Source organism: Balaenoptera acutorostrata, chromosome 18 (genome assembly GCF_949987535.1).
Source record: "Balaenoptera acutorostrata chromosome 18, mBalAcu1.1, whole genome shotgun sequence".
In the NCBI taxonomy this organism is placed as follows: domain Eukaryota; kingdom Metazoa; phylum Chordata; class Mammalia; order Artiodactyla; family Balaenopteridae; genus Balaenoptera; species Balaenoptera acutorostrata.
The window spans coordinates 48,731,746-48,759,078 of record NC_080081.1 but is presented as its reverse complement, the minus strand read 5'-3'; positions in this window follow the sequence as shown (position 1 = coordinate 48,759,078).

The window sequence follows — 27,333 nt, the reverse complement described above, 5'->3', positions numbered from 1 at the left end:
ATATGAAAAAACTTATCTAGCAGAAGGTGTGAATAAAAGTGGGCATGTGGTGGAGCAGGAGGGAGGCAACAGTTTCTGGTTCATTCATGACATTGATATTCAGCCATTTTTTAATTTTAAAGGTACCCTCAAGACTTCCCTGGTGACACAGTGGTTAAGAATCTGCCTGCCAATGCAGGGTACATGGGTTCGATCCCTGGTCCAGGAAGATCCCACATGCCACAGAGCAACTAAGCCGGTACACCACAACTACTGAACCTGCACTCTAGAGCTCATGCTCCACAACAAGAGAAGCCACCGTGGTGAGAAGCCTGCACACTGCAATGAAGAGTAGGCCCCCCCTTGCCACAACTAGAGAAAGCCTACGTGCAGCAATGAAGACCCAACACAGCCAAAAATAAATAAATAAAATAAATAAATTTATTTAAAAAAAAAAGGTACCCTCTAAAATGTTGTTTTCAGGGATATTTTTCTTCCAAATTGTTAGGCAACAAAATTTTAAATAAACACATTTCATATGACAAAAAGAGCAAACAAAAAAGAACTTTTTGAGAGGCAAAACATACAAAACAACACAATACAAATACAGAAATCTCCAAACAAAATGACAAAATAAAATCAAACAACATTTTCTATAACAAACACCTCTGCTAAAAGATAACTGCTAGACACCTATAAAACAAAAGCTAGCAGTAATAGGCCTCTCTAAAACAAAATAACAGAGAAATGCTAAAAGTAAATATTTGGACAAAATGCAGCAGTTAAACCCAAGGAAAAAGAAACAGCCAAATTATATTAATAACAGAAAAATAGCCTTCAACAAAAATTAGAATATGTGTAATCTTATTTTTTATGAAGGTACAATCCATAATAATGATCCTGGAGTCATAAACAATTATACTTTATAATGTAATACAAAATACATGAAGCAAAAACTGTTAAAAATGTGAGAAATAAATAGAAACCCAATAGGAGGTAGAGATTTTAGTACAACAGTCATAGGCTTTGGTAAATAAATAAGATTAAAAATTATATGAAAAATTTAAATACTTAACAGTGTTTATTTAACATATTTATATTGAACTCTATATGGAAAACATAAATACCTAAACTTTTTTCTCCAGTGTCCATGGAACTTTTGCAAAAATAGTTCTCCTATAAGGCCATCTTTAAAAAGTATAAATAAATTTAAAAGAAAACTCCAGGAATTCCATACAGAGTCTTTGATACCAAAAAAAAAAAAAAAAAAAAACCCTACAAAGTAATATTAAAATGTTAAACAAAAAATTTTCAAACGTTTGAAAAATGTATCAACCTCAAAAATTGCTGGTGTAAAAAAATAATTACGGAAAAGTTTTAAAGTAACATCATGATAAAACTGCATACTAAACAACTGGGAAGTGGCCAAAGTTACTCAAAAGACTATTCTCAAACTTAAATGCTTTCATTATTAAAAAAAAAAAAAAAAGAAAGAAAAGAAAAGAGAAAAATGTTAACTAAATCTTTAATTATATAAATTGGAAAGAAAGCACAACAAAGCAATTTTAGGAAAAGCAGAAAAATTAATTCTTTTTTAAATGCACAGAAATTAACATTTTAATGTGAAAGTTAAAAAGTAGAATTAATTAATCTAAGAATGGCCTCTTTGAAAATAAATCAATCAAAATAATTATTCTCCAAAAAAGAATAATTCTCCAGAAAAGAAATCCTAATACATAAATACAGTATAGAGGTGGTTAAAAATAATACCATTAATGTTATAATATTAAATATAATATTAATATATAATATTATATAATGTATTATATAATAATATCATGTATTAGTTTATGCTAAAACTTTGATAATATCAATGAAATATACTAGGAAATATAATTAGCAAAATTGACCCAGGAGAGGTAGAAATCATGGAAGGAATTTAAAAGTTAGTTCGTGAATCACTCAGCAGAAATGTGCCAAATTAAAACAAAGTATCATACTACATAAACCACTCTGGGAAACAAAAACAATTAGCTTTATTTTACAGTTTATCTTATGATTTTTTGCATAATTTAATACCTAAATATAAAAATAGGCAAAGTAAAAATTCAGACCAACTTCACATATACATGAACATTTGAAAAATTTAGGTAGACTCTTATGAAAGGTATTACAGCATTATATTTTAAAAATTGTTCACCCCAAGTGTGTACAAATTATGCATGCAAGATGCCATTGGCACACAGAGCATAGGGCAGCTCATTCTGCTGGTTGGGGCCCCAGAAGGATTTACAAGGGAGGTGACAACTGAGAGAGGCTTTGACAAATGGATTGATTTTACCAAGCTGAGCTGAAGAAGCTCATCCAGGGTAGGGAAGGGCCTGGGTAAAGGCAGTGAGGCTTAAAGGCAGCTCAGAGAGGGATCATTTTGGAGAAGGGGCCAGGGACAGGACACAAGGCTGGAAAAGCTGGGAATACTCCTTAGGGTCAGGAACCTCAGACAATGTTGACATGACTGAGGGAATCTGGGACCTAAAGGAATTACAGAGGATGTCGGCCACTTACCTGCTCTGTGCAAAGACACAGTCTGTCCCTAACCCTGCTCAATCTTCTCAGAGAACATTCTTTTCTTGTAGGGAAGGGACAGGGAAAGAGTGAACAGCCCGCACAAATCTACTGCTCCTATGAGAAAAATAAGTAGAAGATACCTTACAGGTATGAGTCACCAATATCATTTTCAGACATAGATGACAAAACATTTTTATTATTGTTTTTACCCTGTACATTTGAAATCTGAAAGGTCTGAGGTTAACTTGGACCATTATCCTGCTTGACCAGAGGATGATCTTTCTGCCATCTGATAATACCTTTTAATACCTCCTGAAGGTGTATGCTCTTCTCTTCCTCCTTTTCAAAGTCTCCTGGGTATTTTTTAAGACAAGCCTTTGCCCCTAGAGCCTCCTTTCCAGCCAGTGTTTGGAGACAAAATTATCACAATAAATGGTAAATTTTCTGGTAAATTTTCAAAAAAAAAAAAAATTGTTCACCGTGATTGCAAGATTGATTGATTAGCCAGATAGTTAGACCTCTTGCAAGATTTATTATTGTAATGCCATAAAAGTTTGTTTCATATTAAGAAATCTCTTAAGACATCAAATAATGGAAAAGAAGAAAAATAGTTATCAAAAAATTATCTCAGAATTTCAGAGATCTCTAATATAAATTTGCTATACTGTGTCACTATATATACAGCTGCATTTTGAACTGAGACCCAACTGACAACTACAGAACCACTCTATTGCCTCTGTCAGCTGAGGTTACTTGATCCAAACCAGAATCCTCATCTACATCCATAGAAAAAACTATTCTTATGAAAGCTTATTGAGATAATACTGTGGTTTGCTACCTAGATTCTCCTTCAAGGAAGAATTTGTTTCCCAGACAGATGCTAGGATTGCTAGCAACAGACAGCCTTCAGCTCTCAGCCTGTTGTGGATTAACTCAAATGCAGAGAACAGCCTCACACCTTCTCTAAGCTGACCCACATTCAATGCAGGACTATAAAATGCTGACCGTCCTGACCCAACTTGGGACAACTCTGAAAGCCCACTCTTGCTCTGGAGCTCATTTGAGATCAGCTAAGGTAACCATCGGGAATGTATTGCAGCTCAACTTCTTCCTCTGCTCAATCCTGCTTTCCTCCCTTCCATTTCACTGGTGTTCATGCCAAAGGTACTCCTTAATAAACATCCTGCAAGCTAAACTCCATCTCAGAGCCTGCTTCCTAGGAAATACAACCTACAACATTATGACTTATAATCATGTCATTTTATTTAGTGCCTGACCCTAACACTTGGGCCAGACACTAGCTCTTGGGCTAGGGATTTAGAAATGTGTCAAGAACACAGCCCGGGATTGCTACCTCAGGTTCTATTTCTGAGGCATTGCTGAGAAATGAGATACTGAGCCTCAGTTTCTCATCTATAAAATGTAGAAATCTAAGAGATTTCTAGGCTCTTTTTCAATTCAAAAATGCCATATGATGAGATTTCCAAACATATATATATGATTTAGGACTTTTTTATCCATATACCATTATGTTCTTGAGATAATTTTCTAAACAACATAATACTATAATCACTTGGTAAAAATAAATTGTCAGGTAATTTGAGGTTGAACCTAGAATAGTTATTTGGAAGCCGAAAGAATTAGGAGAAGTCATGAACATCATCTTCATTCATTCATGTACCAACTTATTTCTTCATCAGCCACTTACTGAGTAACTATTATGTGCTACGCATTGTTGTATGTTCCTATTCTTGAGAGCTAACAATTTAATGAAGAAAAGGGATGCCTACATAAAATAACAATAATCTACTAAGATAAGTTCAGTAATAAAATGCAATGAGTTCTGTTGTACCATAGAGGGATAGATAGATCATTTGGTAGCTGTGTAGACTAAGAAGAAGTGGGCAATCCAAATAAGAATCTGTTCAGCTGTCCAACAGAGGATTGATGAAGGCCCTAAATAAGGTAATGAAACAATGGGAAATATTCAAGAAATTTCAAAATTGGCAGGACTTGTGGTAATTAATTTTACAAGAGTCGGGTGAAAGATGTGGGTAAATTATGGAGGATTCCCATGTGTACCTCCACCACTAAAGAAGAGACCCCAGGACACACCACGTGAGGAAGAGCCCTGAACACTGAAACACCATGAAGGTAGGCTTTTATATGATATTTTCTGCTTCTCCAGCTTGAGGTAAAACATGGGATGACTGTGTCTACCTAACCCATTCAAGTTTGTAAAATGATAGCCCCCATGGCACATATCACCAGAAAGTCTTTCCTGCTGGGCCCTGGGCTCCTCCCTTCAGTGAGGAGGCCAAAAGCCCCAAGAGGGAGAAAGAGAGGGAGGGGAGGGTTTGCCTGGTGCCATCAGGACCACATGTCACCCTGAAGCTAAGGGCAGCAATTGCCACTACCAGAAACATGCCTCCATTTCCTGGGCAGGTCATTCGAGAAGCCCTCCTCTTGTGTGTTTAGTGCGTCACCTCAATGGTTCCATCAGGACCAGTCACCTGAGGAAATTGCCCAGGTAAGCCAACCTGCCTGAGAATGTGGCCTCCTTCCTTTAAGAAGATGAAAACGCGCCCAGTGCTCTTGTTGTTGTTGTTGTTGTTGTTGTTGTTGTTGTTGTTGTTGTTAAAGAGTCTATGATAACTCCGTCTATAGGAATTCTTGGCAGTTTTACGCTCTGGATCATTTCTTTTTCTGTCATTGATTGAAAACTCCTTGGATCCTGTTAGCAGTTACAGATTCAAGGAGTCCAGTACTTCATAGGTTTTATCATGTATTTAGAAGGGAAATAACCATCAATTGCTGAAATGAGGACTAAGTGTCTTTCAGTCATGGAGATGGAAATAAATGGTGCTCTGCGGGGTGTGCGATGATAGGCACCCAAGATTCCTTCACCCGGTTGTCCCTTTTCTCCCTCACTGCTTCCTGGAAAATTGACCCCCGCCCCCTGCCACACACACAAAGGGCAAAAAGGATTTAGTGAGAAAGACCAAATCTCTTGCCTACATATACAATAATAACAGCACTTTATTCCACTTATAAAAAATGTTCTATTTCATTAAACTTTACCAAGCATTTTTAGATTATTTGACTAAACCCCAAAAATAAAATTATAAAGCTGAGAAAGAGAATCATAATGAAGTCAAATTTTACTGGTGTTGTATAAAAGTGTTTAATCACAATTCTAAACGAGGGGACCAGGATGGGGGAAGGCACCTCCACTAACCCAACAGTCAAGTCACTGAATTGCCTGGGTACACCTCTCCGTTCAACCAGCCATTATGTCCTCTCCATGACCTCCTCCAGCTGGATTTTAGCTTGGACAAACAACTCTCCCTGCCCCACTGTTGGTCCACCACTGGAAAGAATGATTACCATGTGTCTGACAGGGTCTTGGTGTTCCGTCTCGGTGTCAGGCCTGAGCCTGTGAGGTGGGAGAGCCGAGTTCAGGACATTGGACCACCAGAGAACTCTCAGCTCCATGTAGTATCAAACAGTAAAAATCTCCCAGAGATCTCCGTCTCAACACCGAGACCCAGCTCCACCCAATAACCAGCAGGCTCCAGGGCTGGACACCCCATGCCAAAAAACTAGCATGACCACAACCCCACCCATTAGCAGAGAGACTGACTAAAATCATAATAACTTCACAGACACCCCAAAACACATCACCAGACACAGTCATGCCCATCAGAAAGACAAGATCCAGCCTCATCCACCAGAACACAGGCACCAGTCCCCTCCACCAGGAAACCTACACAAGCCACTGAACCGACCTTACCCACTTGGGGCCTACAAACAAAAACAATGGGACAACAAAAACAATGGGAACTACGAACGTGCAGCCTGGGAAAAAGAGACCCCAAACACAGTAAGTTAAGCAAAATGAGAAGACAGAGAAATATGGAGCAGATGAAGGAGCAAGGTAAAAACTCACCAGACCAAACAAATAAAGAGGAAATAGGCAGACTACCTGAAAAAGAATTCAGAGTAATGATCCTAAGATGATCCAAAATCTTGGATATAGAATGGAGAAAATACAAGAAACTTTTAACAAGGACCAAGAAGAACAAAAGAGCAAACAAACAAATATGAAGAACACAATAAATGAAATTAAAAATTCTCTAGAAGGAATCAATAGCAGAACAACTGAGACAGAAGAACACATAAGTGACCTGGAAGATAAAATAGTGGAAATAACTAACGCAGAGCAGAATGAAGAAAAAACAATGAAAAGAATTGAGGACAGTCTCAGAGACCTCTGGGGCAACATTAACAGCACCAACATTGGAATTATCGGGGTCCCAGAAAAAGAAAAGAAATAGACAGGGTCTGAGAAAATATTTGAAGAGATTGTAGTCAAAAACTTCCCTAACATGTGAAAGGGAAGAGTCAATCAAGTCCAGTAAGCACAGAGAGTCCTATACAGGATGAAACCAAAGAGAAACACACTGAGACACATATTAATCAAACCATCAAAAATTAAATACAAAGAAAAATTATTAAAAGCAGCAAGGGAAAAGCAACAAATAACATACAAGGGAATCCCCATAAGATTAACAGCTGATCTTTCGGCAGAAACTCTGCAAGCCAGAAGGCAGTGGCAGGACACATTTAAAGTGATGAAAGGGAAAAACCTACAACCAAGATTACTCTACACAGCAAAGGCCTCACTCAGATTCAAGAGAGAAATCAAAACCTTTACAGACAAGCAAAAGGTAAGAGAATTCAGCACCACCAAACCAGCTTTACAACAAATGCTAAAGGAACTTCTCTAGGCAGGAAACACAAGGGAAGGAAAAGACCTACAATAACAAACCCAAAACAATTAAGAAAATGGTAATAGGAACATACATATCAATAATTACCTTAAATGTAAATGGATTAAATGCTCCAACCAAACGACATAGACTGGCTGAATGGATACAAAAACAACATCTGTATATATGCAGGTCTACAAGAGACCCACTCAGACCTAGGGACACATACAGACTGAAAGTGAGGAGATGGAAAAAGATATTCCATGCAAATGGAAATCAAAAGAAAGCTGGAGTAGCAATTCTTATATTAGACAAAATACACTTTAAAATAAAGACTATTATAAGAGAAAAAGAAGGACACTACATAATGATCAAGGAATCAATCCAAGAAGAAGATATAACAGTTGTAAACATTTATGCACCCAACATAGGAGCACCTCAATACATAAGGCAAATGCTACCGGCCATAAAACGGGAAGTCGATAGTAACACAATAATAGTAGGGGAATTTAACACCACACTTTCACCAATGGACAGATCAACCAAAATGAAAACAAATAAGGAAACACAAGCTATAAACGACACATGAAACAAGATGGACTTAATTGATATTTATATGACATTCCATCCAAAACAACAGGATACACTTTCTTCTCAAGTGCCCATGGAATATTCTCCAGGATAGATCATATCTTGGGTCACAAATCAAGCCTTGGTAAATTTAAGAAAATTGAAATTGTATCAAATATCTTTTCTGACCACAGTGCTATGAGACTAGATATAAATTACAGGAGAAAATCTGTAAAAAATACAAACACATGGAGGCTAAACAATACACTACTAAATAACCAAGAGATCACTGAAGAAATCAAAGAGGAAAGCAAAAGATACCTAGAAACAAATGACAATGAAAACACGATGACCTAAAATCTATGGGATGTAGCAAAAGCAGTTCTAAGAGGAAAGTTTATAGCAATACAATCCTACCTCAAGAAACAAGAAAAATCTCAAATAAACAACCTAACCTTACACCTAAAGCAATTAGAGAAAGAAGAACAAAAGAAACCCAAAAGTTAGCAGAAGGAAAGAAATCAAAAAAATCAGATCAGAAATAAATGAAAAAGAAATGAAGGAAACAACAGCAAAGTTCAATAAAACTAAAAGCTGGTTCTTTGACAAGATAAACAAAATTGATAAACCATCAGCCAGACTCATCAAGGAAAAAAAAGGAAAGACTCAAATCAACAGAATTAGAATTGAAAAAGGAGAAGTAACAACAGACACTGCAGAAATACAAAGGATCATGAGAGATTACTACAAGCAACTATATGCCAATAAAATGGACAACCTGAAAGAAATGGACAAATTCTTAGAAAAGCACAACCTTCCGAGACTGAACCAGGAAGAAATAGAAAATATAAAGAGACCAATCACAAGCACTGAAATTGAGGTTGTGATTAAAAATCTGCCAACAAACAAAAGCCCAGGACAGATGGCTTTACAGGTCAATTTTATCAAACATTTAGAGAAGAGCTAGCACCTATCCTTCTCAAACTCTTCCAAAATATCGCAGAGGGAAGAACACTCCCAAACTCATTCTACGAGACCACCATCACCCTGGTACCAAAAGCAGACAAAGATGTCACAAAAAAAGAAAACTACAGTTCAACATCACTGATGAACATAGATGCAAAAATCCTCAACAAAATACTAGCAAACAGAATCCAACATCACAGTAAAAGAATCATACACCTTGATCAAGTGGGGTTTATCCCAGGAATGCAAGGATTCCTCAATATATGCAGATCAATCACTGTGATACACCATATTAACAAATTGAATGGTAAAAACCATATGATAATCTCAACAGGTGCAGAAAAATCTTTTGACAAAATTTGCACCCATTTATGCTAAAAACCATCCAGAAAGTAGGCATAGAGGGAACTTACCTCAAAATAATAAAGGCCATATATGACAAATCCACAGCCAACGTTGTTCTCAATAGTGAAAAACTGAAACCATTTCCACTAATATCAGGAGCAAGACAAGGTTGCCCACACTCACCACAATTATTCAACATAGTTTTGGAAGTTTTAGCCACAGCAAACAGAGAAGAAAAAGAAATAAATGGAATTCAAATTGGAAAAGCTGAAGTAAAACTGTCACTGTTTGCAGATGACATGATACTATACATAGAGAATCCTAAAGATGCTACCAGAAAACTACTAGGGCTAATCAATGAATTTGGTAAAGTAGCAGGATACAAAATGAATGCACAGAAATCTCTTGCATTCCTATACACTAATGATGAAAAATCTGAAAGAGAAATAAAGAAAACACTCCCATTTACCATTGCAACAAAAAGAATAAAATACCTAGGAATAAACCTACCTAAGGAGACAAAAGACCTGTAGGCCTTTTGATGGAAGAAAAGGCATCTTCCATTTCTTCCACTGATGGAAGAAATTAAAGACGATACCAACAGATGGAGAGATATACCATGTTCTTGGATTGGAAGAATCAACATTGTGAAAATGACTATACTACCCAAAGCAATCTGCAGAGTCAATGCAATCCCTATCAAACTACCAATGGCAGTTTTCACCAACTAGAATAAAAAATTGCACAATTTGTATAGAAACACAAAAGACCCTGAATAGCCAAAGCAATCTTGAGAAAGAAAAACGGAGCTGGAGGAATCAGGTTCCCTGACTTCAGACTATACTACAAAGCTACAGTAATCAAGACAGTATTGTACTGGCACAAAAACAGAAATATAGATCCATGGAACAGGATAGAAAGCCCAGAGATAAACCCGTGCACATATGGGCACCTTATCTTTGATAAAGGAGACAAGAATATACAATGGAGAAAAGACAGGTTCTTCAGTAAGTGGTCCTGGGAAAACTAGACAGCTACATGTAAAAGAATGAAATTAGAACACTTCCTACACAAAAATAAACTCAAAATGGATTAAAGACTTAAATATATGGCCAGACACTATAAAACTCTTAGAGGAAAACATAGGCAGAACACTCTGTGACATAAATCACAGCAAGATCCTTTTTGACCCACCTCCTATAGAAATGGAAAAAAAACCAATAATAAACAAATGGGACCTAATGAAACTTAAAAGATTTGCACAGCAAAGGAAACCATAAACAAGATGAAGACAACCCTCAGAATGACAGAAAATATTTGCAAATGAAGCAACTGACAAAGGATTAATTTCCAAAATATACAAGCAGCACATGCAACTCAATATCAAAAAAACATAAAACCCAATCCAAAAATGGGCAGAAGACCTAAACAGACATTTCTCCAGGGAAGATATACAGATTACCAACAAACACATGAAAGGATGCTCAACATTACTAATCATTAGAGAAATGCAAACCAAAACTACAATGAAGTGTCACCTCACACCAGTCAGAATGGCCATCATCAGAAAATGTACAAACAGTAAATGCTGGAGAGGGTGTAGAGAAAAGAGAACCCTCTTGTACTGTTGGTGGGAATGTAAATTGATACAGCCACTATGGAGAACAGTATGGAGGTTCCTTAGAAAACTAAAAATAGAACTACCATATGACCCAGAAATCCCACTACTGGGCATATACCCTGAGAAAATCATAATTCAAAAAGAGGCATGTACCACAATGTTCATTGCAGCACTATTCACAATAGCCAGGACATGGAAGCAACCGAAGTGTCCATCAACAGATGAATCAATAAAGAAGATGTGGCACATACATACAATGGAATATTAGCCATAAAATGAAACAAAATTGAGTTATTGGTAGTGAGGTGGATGGATCTAGAGTCTGTCATACAGAGTGAAGTAAGTCAGAAAGAGAATAACAAATACCATATGCTAACACATATATATGGAATCTTAAAAAAAAATGGTTCTGAAGAACCTAGGGGTCAGACAGGAATAAAGATACAGACGTAGAGAATGGACTTGAGGACACGGGGAGGGGGAAGGGTAAGCTGGTACGAAGTGAGAAAGTGGCATTGACATATATACACTACCAAATGTAAAATAGACTGCTAGTGGGAAGCAGCTGCATAGCACAGGGAGATCAGCTCTGTGCTTTTTGACCACCTAGAGGGGTGGGATACGGAGGGTAGGAAGGAGACGCAAGAGGGAGGAGATATGGGGATATATGCATATGTATAGCTGATTCACTTTGTTATATAGCAGAAACTACCACAACATTGTAAAGCAATTATACTCCAATAAAGACGTGAAAAAAAAAAAATCTAAACCAGGATTAACTCAGAGTTTGGGGAACTAAAGATTATAAAATTTTGAGGGGTGTCTTTTTAAAAAGGAATGCAAAATTGGGTATAAAAATAAATTTTGGTTAGGAAAAAATATAAATTACATGCCTTAACAATATGAAAATATCACAAACCGAACCCAGAAAATATATTTGTTAATTACTTGCTCAACATCTTCCTAAATACTTTTCCCATGTAATTGGCTATATCCTTTTTGATCACCTCTTCATAAGAGAAGATTTTATATCATTTTCTATAGCAGAGTTACTCAGGTTCTGAAATCTTGGGACTATTGGCATTCTGAGCCGGTAATTCTTTTTTGGGAGCAGGCAGAGGAAAGAGGGGAGACAAGATATCCTATGCATTGTAGGAATTTTTGCAGCACCTCTGGCCTCTACCCACTAGATGCCAGTAGCATCCCCCAGTTGTGACCATCAAAAATGTTTTCCAAACATTGTCAAGTATTCCCTGGGGGGAAAAAAATCACACCCAGTTAAGAATCACTGTTTTGTAGCAAGAAGAGAAAGATAATGTCATAGTCAGCTCAGGCTGCCATAACAGAATACTATAGACTGAGTGGCTTAAACATCAGAAATTAATTTTCCCACAATTCTGGAGGCTAGAAAGCCTAAGATCAAGGTTCTGGCAGCTTCAGTTTCTGGTAAGAGCCCTCTACCTGACTTGCAGATTGCCATCTTCTCACTGAGTCATCACATGGCAGAGGGTGAGAGGGATAGAGGGAGGGGGAGAGAGAGAACAATCTCTTCTTATGAGGACACTAATCCCATTGACTTATTCTTATGACCTCATTTTATCTTAATTACTTTCTTGTAAACCCTTTCTCCAAATACAGTCACATTGAAGGTTAGGTCTTCAACATATGAAACTGGGGGGAAACACAATTCAATCTATAGCAGATAGATAACTGTCTTTATTATGGTTAGTCAAAACTTTTTTTAGTATTTTGGAAAAGTTTCTATACGTTTTACAACTCTTTATTGGTAATATGTAAATTTTATAATTATTGTCAAATTTGGGAAAATATCAAGTTTCTTTCATAAATGGCCTCTAAGATTATAGGACATTTTGAGTTTTCTGGAACAGTGATTAATTGTAAATGCTCTTTGAATTAATGACACGTATTTACCAATTTGTCACAGATGTCCTCATTGCAGTGGTATATTACGGGTTTTATGTTAATGTTGCCAGTGTTAGATTTTCGTGTCACATTAGCAAGAAATTAATAAGAAATATGCATAGGTTTAGTTGGGCAAAGGTATTTCATAGAGAGGAAAGAGCATAAGCAAAGGTATGTCCGAGCAATGACAGAGTCTGGGTAGAGTGAGACATATAGGAAAGGCAGCAGCTTAGGATGAGAACATTAGAGAAAATACTCTGGAGTCAAGAGGAGAGGTGGGAAATACTGTTAAATCCTGGCCAGCAACTAAGAATAGATGACCATGAATTGAACTTCAGGTTAAGGAATCAAAGGCTGGTTGATGGACCACGAAGCACATAAAAGGCAGTATCGTGTGAAAATCATTAGCATCAGAGTCAGCCAAACCTCAGTTTAAACAAAGATCTGACACAAACTAGCTTGTGAAACTTTTCACTGCATCAGTTCACATCCTCTGCAGGCAGACACCAAGATGGAAGTAGAAGTGCCAGAGACTGATTAAGGGGAATGCCCTTGGAAGATAAAAAAGAGGGTGAACAGAAGATATAGAGAATCTTTCAAACATGATGAAGATCTGACACCTGTGAGAAGAGGAGAGAAGGAAAGAGAATTGGACGGAAGGACCCTAAGACTGCAGAACAGCTCTGAGAAAGCTGAAGCTCCAGGGCAAAGATTGCCCATTCTGCACCAGGCAGGAATGGCCCAGCTCTAGAACTCTGGCCATGCTCAGTCATTGACTGAGAGCAGCCTAGGGAGAGCATGGTCGGTGAGATGCCCTGATGGATCCGAAGGTGTGTGGCTGGAGGCAGCATGCCGATATACTCTCTTGAAGGGAGGTCTGAGCTGTGAACCTTCAAGACTGCCCCACTAACCGTGGCTTACTTCTAGAAGTAATTGCTAAACACATAAATCCATTCCAATGTACCCAAGCTAAATGTATCTTACTCACATTCTCCTTGGCCAAATCCAAAAAAACTGTCAGGGCCTACCGCAATGCCACCAGCCACAAGTGGAAATATGACAGAGTAGAACTCAGAGTGAAAAGACACAGTGGTTTGGTTCACTGGTTGGAGTTCAACTATCTTACTTTTGCATATTTACAAAATCATTTGTCTATGCGAACACATCGCAGGAGCCCCTGCCTGTGCATCAGAAGGGGCCCATGCAAATGAAGACCCCGAAACTTAAGATTCTTTACCTTCACATAAATCCACTTCTGATTCTAGAGATGGTGATGATTTTTTATTGGACATACACTTGCATCGATACCTAGTCCCACTCCTAAATCCCCAAAGCTCTCAGCTAACTAAAACTAGCATAGAATGAGTACCTCTGGAAGAACAGAAGGGCTGCCCCCTCCTGGAATAAAAAATCACCGAGTTCAATGAGGTCAGGGAGCTCTCATTTTTCAATTCTGGCCAGAGTCAATATCTAAGGGAGTCAATATTCAAGAGAGAAGGGCAGGTACATATGTGGTGAGGACATTCAAGGTGGGGGCAGCTCTCATTACGATGTGTAGGAGAGACCCAGGTAAGGGAAAACCTATAGGACAAGGTAAAACAAAAAGGATCAAAAGTGGGATCCAAACGAGGTGAAGGAGCTGGCAACATCTAAAAGAGGGGCCCAGAGCCCTAGTCAGCAGTTAGGACTGGCCTCTAGAGTTACGGGACCGTGTAGAGGGTTGAGGGAAAGATCAGGAAGCCAAACCTCCTGGTCAGCCGACTGACTTTCTAGGTGTGTAGTGAGGATGGGCAAGCTAGACTATGAATTCACTATCCCCAGAGGTCACTGGTGAGGAAGGACCTGCTGAAACCTTACCACAGCTTCCCCGTCATCTCAGGAACTGAGCAAGGTGAGACAGGTCTTTATTACCCACACATAGGCAGAGCAGGACGAGGAAGACAGGTAATGAATGGGGAATTACCTCCATGCTGGGCGAGACTCTTTATAAGGTACCCACGCCTCAGAGCTCTAAATGTCCTTCTCACCATCACCAAGCTGTCAAGATACAGTACTAATAAAAGGAAAGCCTGGCCAAGATGAGACCCTGAGAGGCACAGAGAAAGACCTACCAGAGGAGGATAAAAACAGCGATTGTATTCACAATGGCGTGTGCACTTTACCGGTACGAAATGAGATGCAAGCAAGTCAGAAAATAATCCTGGAGAAGAAATCAAGGGAAAGGGCAAAATAATAAGAGAGACATGGCAAAGAGTTCCTCAGGAGGGCCACAGACAAATGGCCCTTTGCAATTACAGCATTTGTATAAAACCCAGGTGTAAACACAAAGCTGGCACATCCTTAAGTTTAAAAATCTCTTTCTTAAACAGAGTTAATTTGTGTCCCAAGTTTCTGGTTATTGGTCTCATGGTTCCCCTAAAAATATAATTTAGAACCTCTAAGTGGGTAGAAGGAATTAGGGATTCTCTCCAGCTATAAATTATTCATCACCTTACTCCACTCCCTTTACCTTCATTGGGATGCTTCCAAATTGACAAAGAAACCTATTTACTGTTAATTGATCACCACTCCAAATTCACTGAGATTGCAGCAGAAACAGTCATCTCAAGTATTGCAGCTGAGATTAGCTGTATCACGTCACAGGAGTGGAGGCAGGATGTGGCTACAGCGGGTTGTCCTCACTGACAGCAGACTTCCAATTTCAAGTGCACATGCTTCGAAATTCAATACGACAGTCTGAGTTTGTCTGAAAGTCAAGCTAAAGTGCAGAGCCTCATCTTTGCAGCACAAATGATGGTGAATGGGAATTAGGTCGGGACAAAAGGATCCTTCCTTGTTCCACTGCATGTTAAAACTTACTAAAAATAGGTAAAAACTCTTGATACCATATCTGTTGATAGCATTGGAAAAGGTTTTCATTTTTTACTTGGTTCTAGTTTCCCAAATATAATAAGCATTAAATTCTAAAGCAAATAAAATAAATGCAGTAGAATCTAGTGTTACGTGGGCATAAGGAAAAATTCTACCAAAGAAATGAGCTCTAAATAGATGCATTTTATTTCACAATATTTTTGCCAGAAAGGACTTGTTCATAATATTATCCATTCAATTGTAAGGTTTTACTGTAGAAATTGCTATTCTCCAAAGTAGGGAATATTTCTTATCAAAGCCCGAGTCAATTATACTAAAGCCAGAGGTTAGTGGTACAAGAGCAATCAAAGAAAAAGTAGTTAAAATTCTTATACTTAAGAACGTTGACCCAGTCTATAAGAATGACAAGTTATATTACAAATATTAACATCAATTCATTCATTCAGCAAATACAAATTGAGCTCCTAGTTCAAGTCAAACATTATTCTAAGCAAATCTGAGAAGTCTCTGTCCTTGTGGATTGTACATGGAAAGTGGGATGGAGGGTGCTGTGAGAAGAAAAATGAACAAATATATGCAACGTTATGAATGATGAATGCTGTGGAGAGAACTGAAGGATGGAGAGAGTATTTCCATTTTATAATGAGTGGTCAAGAAAGACTTTCTGACAAGGTGATATTTTAGCAGAAATGTTAAAAAGAAATGGAATAATAAAATAAGCTATGTGCCTATCTGACAGAAGAGAGTTCCGTGCAGAAAGAATAGGAAGTGTTTGCAGGTTTGGGGAACTAAAATGTGGCCAGGGTGGCTAGAGCCAAGAAGGTGTGGGAGACCGTGGCCCATTGTGTTGGCCATCATGTCAGAGCTCAAATCAAGCAGGGCGAGGGAAGCCGTTGTACAGACCTTGGATCCTACATTGTCAATGGACCAAAGGGGCTTGTCTGCAGACAGTGGGAGCAGGCAGATGAGGAGAAGTGAAGGCAGGAGGACCACTTAGGCAGCTGTTGGAGTACTTCAGGCAAAAGATGTTGCAGGAGATGACAGTGGAGGGTGTGACAATTTAAAGACAGGACCAGCTGACATACATCCGGGTGCTGATTTCCATAGGGAAAGAGGAGTCAAGGATGGCTGAGGTTTATGTCCTGGAGTTGCCACTTATTAAGAAGAGGAAGACTGTAGGGGAAGGTGAGCAGATTTGAGACAGAGGAATTATTCTGATCATATAGAAACTGAGATGACAGTTAGATATCCAAGGAGAGTGGGTGTGTGTCTTTCCCTGGTCATATTACTGAGAAAAATCATTATTGCTGCTAGTAAGGATTAAATCATGGATTAAAAAAAAAAATTCTCAAGAGGAGATGCCTGAGATACAGAAAGGCTCTTGAACTGGAAAAGCTAAAATGACACTAGCTGAATGATCTCAGGGTGTCAGACAACCTTTCAGAGACTTGGAGATCTCTCACCTCTAAAAAAAAGAAATGTGACTAAATTCCATGAATGAATGACTCAGCTCTTCCAAATTCAAAGAGTATATAAATCCTCCCAAACTACTGCTCACAAATAGAGCTCTCGCGTCTACCCCAGGGGCGGAGGGGGAAAGGTTATTCTTTAGATGAGGACAATTTCCTCCTTTGGGACTCAGGACTTGTTTGAAGGCTTAGGAGCTAAAGTTCAGAAAGGCCTGCCTTCTACAGAGGCTGCAAAATCAAGAGGGAGAAATGTATGAGCATCACACCCAGCATGTTCCAATCCTGGCTCTTCTGGCAGGAGCTTGGTAACCTTGCTCAGATCTCTAGAATTCCGCCTAAGTTTCCTCATTTAGAAAAGAAACAAAATATAACACCATTCTCACAGTGTTGCTGTGAAGATGTAAGAATTAAAGAATTGAATACCATGTAATACGGTGTATAAGGTAATATGATATGGACTATACCGTATGATTTAGAATGTACCGTAATTCCTATGTATTCCGATCTCCCCACTACTTACTCCGCAGCTTGAGGGGAGCCTGACGAGAGCAAGCCCTTTATTGTCAAGGTCTGATTGTAGCCCTGTAGCTGAATGAGTGAACGACCTGAATTAATTTACACGGTGGGGAGGCTGACAGAATACATTTTTAGCATCTACTATATGCAAGGTATTTTGTAAACATTGCTCAAATTAATCTCCATAACAAACATATAAGGTAAATATTTTCATCCTATTTTGTAAATACGGAATCTGAGGGTCTGAAAGGTTAAGTAATTCAAGTAACTCACACAAGATCATGCGACCAGTAATTGCTTCTCAGACACGCTTGATTCTCCAACTTCTTTTCACTCCATCACTTTGTCTCCTTTGATGCTGCTTCCCACCCTGCCTCAGTGGCCTAGTGAGGTTTTGAAACATGATGATGGAACCAGGTCTCCAGACTAAGAATAGCCTGTGAACATGACCTGTCTAGACTTGTGCCTGTCTGTGCCTCTCTCTTCTCTGAATCCCACCTACCACTGTGCTCTGTCTGCACTTCAGTTTTTATGATCAAAGCCCCTCTTTAAATCAGTGTTACTCCTGATCAGTCATCTGGGCATGCCTTCAGACAGCAGGTTGGTCTGCAAAGCTACCAGTAATCTCCTTTGACCACTGTTATTCAACTGTGAAGAAACCTACAAGCTGCCTTTAAGTTTTCCCTCTAAGTCACTCTTGCATTCAATCCATCACCAAGATCTGTTGTTTCTACAGCCAAAATATCTCTTGAATCTTCCCATAACCATTCCTATAACCATCCTTCTCCTCCAGCTCACCGGTCACCTCTTACCTGGATTTCTGCAATAGCCCCCAAAGTTCTCTGCATTTTCTCTCTTATCCAACCCCAATCTCTTCTCCACATAGCAAAGATTTTTAAAGTAGAAATGGATTATGTGCTCCCCCCCACCCATCAAATAATGTCTGTAGCTTCCCATTGCACTTCAAATAGAATTGTCACCTTTAGGTACTGTGTACTACCCCCAAGCCTGCATGACTTACCTCTCACTCTCATCCCTGCTCCCCTGCACCAGTCGTAGCATCTCTGTCCACTTCCAGGAGAGGCAAAGCTCCTTCCTCTCTGAGGTGTCACGTTACTTCCCCTCCTCCTCAAGTTCCCTTCACCTTCTCCTCCCTCCAGTTTCTCCATTGCCTTATAACAATTCATAGTTGGTAATTGCAGATGGTTGGCTGCAAAGAGAAAGGAGAAGAGCCTTCCAGGCAGAGGTAAGAGCAAATGCCAGCATGTGCAAGGCTTCTGATCAGAGATGGGAAAGAGCTATGTGTGTTTAAGAAACTGAAATAAAATTTTTTCAGAAGACAGCCTTTGTGTCTCTGTGTGAGACTGTAGACTCCATGGAGGTAGGGCCGTATCTGTCTTATTCACTAGTTCACCTGGCCTGATGCTTACAGAACTGACACAGAAAATTCACCCAGTACACACGTAGGACATGACTTACGGCCTTTGGAATCCAGTGTCACAGTCACTCTGGACATTACTTGATTTAATCTTTTTCTCAACAGTGCAGAAAATATGTGGTATTTTCCACAGAAACTTGTATCTAACTACCTCGCATACACAGGTATATTTGTAGTCACTGATACTTATCTGTGCATAATTTTGTTATCTTGGTTCAACCTTTATTTTTTAGTGAATCCATGACCCATTTTCTTATCTTTGCTATGTATGCCCTTCTGCCGACTCTGTTCTCCATGGGCTGTGGGTTGATCTCAAAGGTCATGTGGCCTCATCTTGACTGACATGTAACTCACAAAAATATGCATCTTGGCATTTCTTGGTCTGACCAGCTATGTTAACAGAGGCTTTATGAATATTTTATAAATATTTACTGATGATGTGATAAAAGAAACAAAGGGTCTAGTAAGCCTGACTTTTTGTTTAATGAAATTTACTTCAAAAGTCTGCACTTATTCAACCTAAAATTGTTATTTGTACAATGATATTTGTATTAATTTTCAAAAAGCCAAGGTAAAGAGATATTTTAAAGTGGTAAATAGTTCAGAATAAATCCAATGAATTTTAAAAACCAGTTATTATTGTACACCTATTTAGTGTTTATATTTGTGCTAAATTATTTCACACATATCTTTAGTCCTATAAAGAAGATATTATTAGCCAGGTTTTACAAAAGAGAAAACTTAGACTTACCTAGATTAGGAAAATTTTTCAATGGCAGAAGGCTGGTAAATGGCAGAACCACAACTGAAATCATAAACTGCAGTCAGTTTAATGAATGAAGATCTTAGTTTTCCAAGTAATTGTGTTTATGGGACCAGAATGTAAGTAAAGATACCTAGCTTTAAAAATAATCAGATTTATCACCTATCACTGCCTTAACGCTGCAGAAAAACAGCTCCAACATCTCAATGGCTTACAGCAATAAGCATTTGTATTTTTCATGCCTGGGTCTCTATGTCAACTACAGTTTGATTGATCTTGGCTGGTCTCACTTAGATTCCTTTGGGCTTGGCTGGTCTCCAGCTGAAGGTCAAATTCAGGTCTATTTCTACATTTCTTTATCAGCCTGAGGCAAGAACTGTCTGGGGCAGGTGTCAGAAGCAAAAAAGACTAAACCAAGTGGAAGCAAAGAGCAACGCATTTAAAGCTTCTGCTTGCTTTCACATTTCATTGGCCAAAGCAAGTCACATGGCCTGGTCCAAAGTCAAGTAGGCAAGGAATTACATTTCACCAAATGGACTATGTGAGGTACTACAAAGTTACATAGTAAAAGGCATGAATGTATAAACCCATAATACAAAGATAGTGAAAAATTGGGAACCATGATACAATCTACTACAGCATTCATACAACTGGTCTTTGAGTTCAAGGAGCAATCTTCGATCTAGTTACTTAAGGACAAAATAAAAGAAGTACAGCAACCCTTTTAAAATAAATTTATTGACAAAAATGTTTATTTTGAGATGTAAGTTTACATATAAACTTAAAGATAAGTATATACAACTGTTTTAAGAATATTATTAAACAGAATGTGTCAGAAATAGAAGCTGGCAGTTCCAAAGTTCCCATATCCAAAGAAAAATTGATTATCAACAAGAGTCATTTTTAAATGTCATATCAATAACCATTAGCTACTAAAATTTATCATAAGATGTTAGTTTACAGATCTCACCAGTAGAAAGATATTAAAAATCAATGCAAAAATAATAAAATTCTATTTAATATGTGGGCTCAAAGAAAGTGTTCAAATTCATGAGTGTAGAAATAGGAAATATCCTGATAAAGTTGTTTATATTGCAGTGTTTCTGAAAAAAATAAGAAAGCTACAATTTATGAAAGATGGCCAAAGATCTTGGGTAAAAATTTTAAATGCTAGAAATAAAGTGAAAAAGAAGAAAACACATATACAAAACTATTTAAACATTTTCTTTACTACAGAGATATTACTATTTTTAAATATTAGGAAATTAGTTTAAATTTTTAAGAGGTTGGGATCATTATGCTGTTTAACAACATGTATTCACTTTAGAAGTACACACCAATGCCATGTTATTAAAGATGAAGAAATTAGTCCACTTCCAGTTCTTTCCACTTCCTGATTTTTTTTAATAGATCTTTATTGGAGTATAATTGCTTCACAATACCATGTTAGTTTCTGTTGCACAACAAAGCGATCAGCCATATGCATACACATGTCCCCATATCCCCTCCCTCTTGAGCCTCCCTCCCATCCTGCCTATCCCACCCCTCTAGATCATCACGAAGCACTGAGCCTATCTCCCTGTGCTATGCTGCTGCTTCCCACCAGCCAACTATTTTACGTTCAGTAGTGTATATAGGTTGATGTTACTCTCACTTAGCCCCAGCTTCACCCTCCCACCCCATGTCATCAAGCCCATTCTCTATGTCTACCTATTTATTCGTGCCCTGAAACTACTAGGTTCATCAGTACCATTTGTTTTTTGTTTTGTTTGGTTTTTTTTAGATTCCATATATATGTGTTAGCATATGGTATTTGTTTTTCTCTTTCTGACTTACTTCACTCTGTATGACAGACTCTAGGTCCATCCACCTCATTACAAATAACTCAATTTCGTTCCTTTTAATGGATGAGTAATATACCATTGTATATATGTACCACATCCTCTTCATCCATTCATCTGTTGATGGACCCTTAGGTTGCTTCCATGTCTTGGCTATTGTAAATAGTGCTCCAATGAACATTGTGGTGCAAGTCTCTTTTTGAATTATGGTTTTCTCAGGTTGTATGCCCAGTAGTGTGATTGCTAGGTCATATGGTAGTTCTATTTTTAGTTTTTTAAGGAACCTCCATACTGTTTTCCATAGTCATTGTATCAATTTACATTCTCACCAACAGTGTAGGAGAGATCCCTTTTCACCACACCCTTTCCAGCATTTATTGTTTCTAGCTTTTTTGATAATGGCCATTCTGACCTGTGTGAGGTGATACCTCATTGTAGTTTTGATTTGCATTTCTCTAATAATTAGTGATGTTGAGCATCTTTTCATGTACTTCTTGACCATCTCTATGTCTTCCTTGGTGAAATGTCTGTTTAGGTCTTCTCCCCATTTTTTAACTGGATTTTTTGGTTTTTTGATATTGAGCTCCATGAGCTGTTTGTTTATTTTGGAGGTTAATCCTTTGTCTGTTGTTTCATTTGCAAGTATCTTCTCCCATTCTGAGGGCTGTCTTTTTGTCTTGTTCATGGTTTCCTTTGCTGTGCAAAAGCTTTTAAGTTTAATTAAGTCCCATTTGTTTATTTTTGTTTTTATTTCTGTTACTCTAGGAGGTGGATCAAAAAAGATCTTGCTGTGGTTTATGTCAAAGAGTGTTTTTCCTATGTTTTCCTCTAAAAGTTTTATAGTGTCTGGTGTTACATTTAAGTCTTTAATCCATTTGGAGTTTATTTTTGTGTATGGTGTTAGGTAGTGTTCTAATTTCATTCTTTTACATGTAGCTGTCCAGTTTTCCCAGCACCACTCGCTGAAGAGGCTGTCTTTTCTCCATTGTTTTTTCTTGCCTCCTTTGTCATAAATTAGGTGCCCATATGTGCATGGGTTTATCTCTGGGCATTCTATCCTGTACCATTGATTTATATTGCTGTTTTTGTGCCAGTACCATACTGTCTTGATTACTATAGCTTTGTGGTATAGTTTGAAGTTGGGGAGCCTGATTCCTCCAGCTCCGTTTTTTTTTCCCTCAAGATTGCTTTGGCTATTCAGGGTCTTTTGTGTTTCCATACGAATTGTAAGCTTTTTTGTTCTAATTCGTGAAGAATGCCATTGGTAGTTTGATAGGGATTGCATTGAATCTGTAGATTGCTTTGTGTAGTATAGTTATTTTCACAATATTGATTCTTCCAATCTAAGAACATGGTATATTTCTCCATCTGTTTATGTCATCTTTGATTTCTTTCATCAGTGTTTTATAGTTTTCTGAGTACAAGTCTTTCACCTCCTTAGGCAGGTTTATTCCTATCCACCTCCTGATTTTTAAAAAAATTGTATTCAATTACTTCTTTGTGGTATATAACATTTACATCTTCCTACCACCTCTCACACTGGCTCAAGTCAGCCATGCTGACCCTCTTATTATTTCTCATCCCTGCCAAGATCATCCCCGCCTTGGGTTTCTTTTACTTATTTCTCCCTCTTCCTGGCAACTCTTCCCCAGGCTGGCGTCTTCTCATTAGTCAGGTCTCAGTTCAAACCTCACCCTCTCTGAGAGGTTTCCCTGACTGCTGACCCTCGAGATACTCAACATATCACCATGTTTAATTTTCTTTAGAGCATTTATCACTATCAGAAACTCCCTTGTTCAGCACTTTATTTTCTGTCTTCCAACAGAATCGTGTAAACTCCATGATGGCAGGAATGTTTTGTTTACCACTTCTATTCAGGACTGTGACACTTTAGAGGAAATCTGTTCTTCTCTCTAGATTGGAGAAATCTTGTGTCAGATCCCAGCAGACTCTCTTGTCTCAAGCTAAGCATGAAGGATTTTAGAGTTTTGTTTAATATTTTGCAGTTGGAGGTTGCTTCTTTATCCTCATTGCACTGATGACAGTTTTTAAATAGTTAACCTCTATTTTTCTTTTTGTTGATATTCCAGGTTTTGATGCATTCCAAGAGAGGAAATTTAAATAAAATCCTTCCATGCCAACATCACCAATTTGCATTCTGCAAACACTGTAAATATTTTAATTTTCCTCTTGAATTTGTTTGTATGAGACCAAACTTAAAAGGAAGAAATGATGATGGAAGCTAAGTAATGGGAACCACCACTGCCATCATGAGTTGCAGATGCCTTTGGGAGTCTGATAAGAACGAATGAACAGGCAGACCTTTATAGGCAGACTCATAAATGCTGTCACCTGAAAGCCCGTTCATGGACTCCTTTAAGCACCACAGACCCCACATAATGTGGATTTCCAGTCAGATTTCTCTACATTAACATTTGAACTTCTCAACATATACATAATAAATTTTCCAATAATCTGAATTATTCAAGTCAAAATAAATTCTACCGTATCCCACCAGGAATCATCTATCTAATTGATAATATGTTAATATTGGTAAAAGTATTAAGAATAGTTCCTGGCACATACAGAGCACTTTATTAGCGTTTGATAAATATATTAAAGTAAAACTGTTTTGAACTAACTCCCATTCTCTTCTTAGCTGTTCAAAATATATTGCTGTTACATGGCATAATTACTAGTGAAACAAAATATATGTCCTGGCAACTATATTCCAAATGCATAAGCCTATGATAAAAAGAGCATGAACTAAGCTGTCACAGAGTTGTGAGGGATTTTTATGCTGTGATGTCAAGGACAGGGGAGAAACTCAACCAGCAACTACCTAGATGTTTCCAAACCCTTCCCAGGACTCCAAGAGTGTGAGCTTCTGCCTTTCCCAGTCCAGGGGGGTTTGATTTCTCTGCTTTAATTCCAGGCAGTCATGGTGATAGTAAGTACCAGGGAGGTCAGGTGGTTATAGAATAGTGACATGATAAGAGTGAGTGGAGTAGCAAGGGACCAGCAGTCCCTGGAGGCCCTTTTGTGCATGCAATATGATTAATCAGTTTCTCTAAAAGTAATATTCTTTCCATCTATTACATACTTTGTAGGACAAAAACCTCCCAAATTACTCCCAGACTTTCCCTAAAGTGAAGGTAATTAGGTACCCCCCTTTTTTAAAATGTGCACATTTTGTTCCTAATTATAATGCCATTACTGTAAGGTAAATGTCCTATTGCCAAGGCAACAGGAATGGGGTAACTTGCATCAGTGGGGAAACTTGGATCAAGAACTTGAATTCCATTTGGTCAGAGGACTTCTTGCATTGACTGCCTTCACACTTGGGTTAAAGTACTGCAAATCCTTCTGCAATGGAGCCATTCCTTCCTAGTCTTGTCTCTCATTCTTCCAAGTCTGGGGGACCTGCACAGATTTGTTCCTCTGACCCACACTTCTTCAACATCTCTCCACTTTTTAAAGAAATTTCTAAAATTTTATCTTCTTACTAAAAAAAAAATTGTAAGCCCATTGTTGAGTTTTACCTTTAAAAAAATTGCTTAGTTCACTTTTTTCTATTTGTATAACTGCTATTAGAATATAGTATTCTTGAAGAATAATGATACTCTCCTTTATCATAATTCTTATACAAAACTATAAAATGATGCCCAAACTTGCAATTTCTTCTCAATCTACACAGTGACATTTCCCTAACCTAACACAATTCGTGAATACAGAATCACATCTTTTGACCACTGTAGATATCTTTATTCTTTTCCTTTGTTCAATTGTTTCCCCTGGGCAAAAAATCCTGAAGTTTCTTCCAAGATGGGTTAATGTATTCTCAGGTGGCAGCTAGGATGTTGACCATAGCACCAAGCCAAAGGAGCCTTTTCTATATATCCTTAGGTCATGAAGTTTCTATGTCTCTATGTGCCTATACTATCCCTCTGACTGTCAGTCATTTGAGGTTACTGCATTAACATGCAATAGAGATATAAGAGGGATTTTTAACTGCCAGATGCACTAGAACTAGATTGTATCCCCATCCAATTAATTCCCCCTTGAGCCCATCTTTATACAATAATATTTGACCTGTGTAATCCGTGTGACATTCGGCAATACAGTCAACCTCTCTACCAGAGATGTTCCTGCTACTAGTAGAGCACAGAAATAATGCAAAAGAAGCCAATATGTTTAGCTATACAAAATTCAACAATGACCACACACTGCACCCACCACATATAAGTGCACTGTCTATATTCACAAAGACCCTACTACAACATGGCAAAAGACTAGAGCTAAGGCACTGTCCGCATTTTTAAATGATCCATCCTACTCTTTTTATTCCTACAAATACAGTGTTTACTACCATATTTATTCAATTGTCACAGAAAACTAATGTGGGTATAAATGTAGCCAGCCATAAGAAATAAATAAGTGCCCAACAGCCAATGTAGATTATGTATTAAGATGTGGGTTATATCAAGGCAGGTTATGTCTGCAGGGACTTCATTCCCACAAATCCTCAAGCATATATGGTGTTACACAACAGATTGCTCTGCCAGGGCTTCTGGCTCTGAATTCCAGGTGTGCTCAATTTTGCATCTGTTACTTCACAAACGCATCGGACTTGAGCAGCAAACCATATGGCTTCCCTTACTGAACCAACTTTTTATCACAAATAGGCACCAATTACCAGTACAGAGGCTGTGCCATCTGAAAATGCCAAGAGTGAGTGGTGTTGGGTTTGGTGTGTAGACATAACTCAACATGAGTTTACAGCAGCCCTGAATGTACTGTCTGGTGCTTCCCAGCTGACCCTGATCTATAATATCTGGATAACAAATGTGCACATTTAGAATATTCTGTTCAGTTATAGCTCTGTGCTGGGAATCAAACAAGTTACAAATAGCCCCAAGTCCAAATACAGTAGTGACATGCAGTAATGGTGTCATTATCAGGCAATAATTCTATGCCTATTACTGACTCCTACTAGTGATAAAAATGGTAGCCTGTAGCAAAGTGGCCACTCACAGACACTAGCAAGGGGATAGCAAATCACTCTTAGGGTCATGATTCTATCCTCAATTAGCTCTGTGTATAAATGTGAGTCTGTGTGTGTGTGCCTGCATGTGTATGTGTATACGTCTGCATGTGTGCATGTCTGTGTGAAAGTCATGTGTCTGGTCACTAATTCCCTGGTAAAGAAAAATTAAGTAAAACAAAAGGGGAATGTTCATTTTTAGAATCATTTTCTGGCATTGCCACGTGACAAGTTATAATGAAGTGTGTTTTCACTGAACAACACTTCTTTTCATAACACAGTTATGGATCCCCAAACATTCCCTCAAGACAAGATGCTTCTTGAGAAGGGAACTCTCTGAAAGCCAAAAATATAGAAATGTTCTTTTCTATACAGTTCTTCAAGCAATAGAAAGGTGTCTAGAGAAGAATATCTACTTGAAATTCCTAAGCAAGTAGAAAATAGAAATTTTTTGACCCTGCATATTTACAGCACCTTAAAAAAGACTTGTTAAGATTGTTATTATATCCCCTTTATCAAGGACTTATCATGAACTCTGCTTGAGGCAGTCTCAGATTATAAGGGTTTAATTATGCAAGGAAAACAAAAATTCCTGCTGTCCTACTGGCATTTTTATAAATTCCTCATTTATTTTACAGATCATAAAA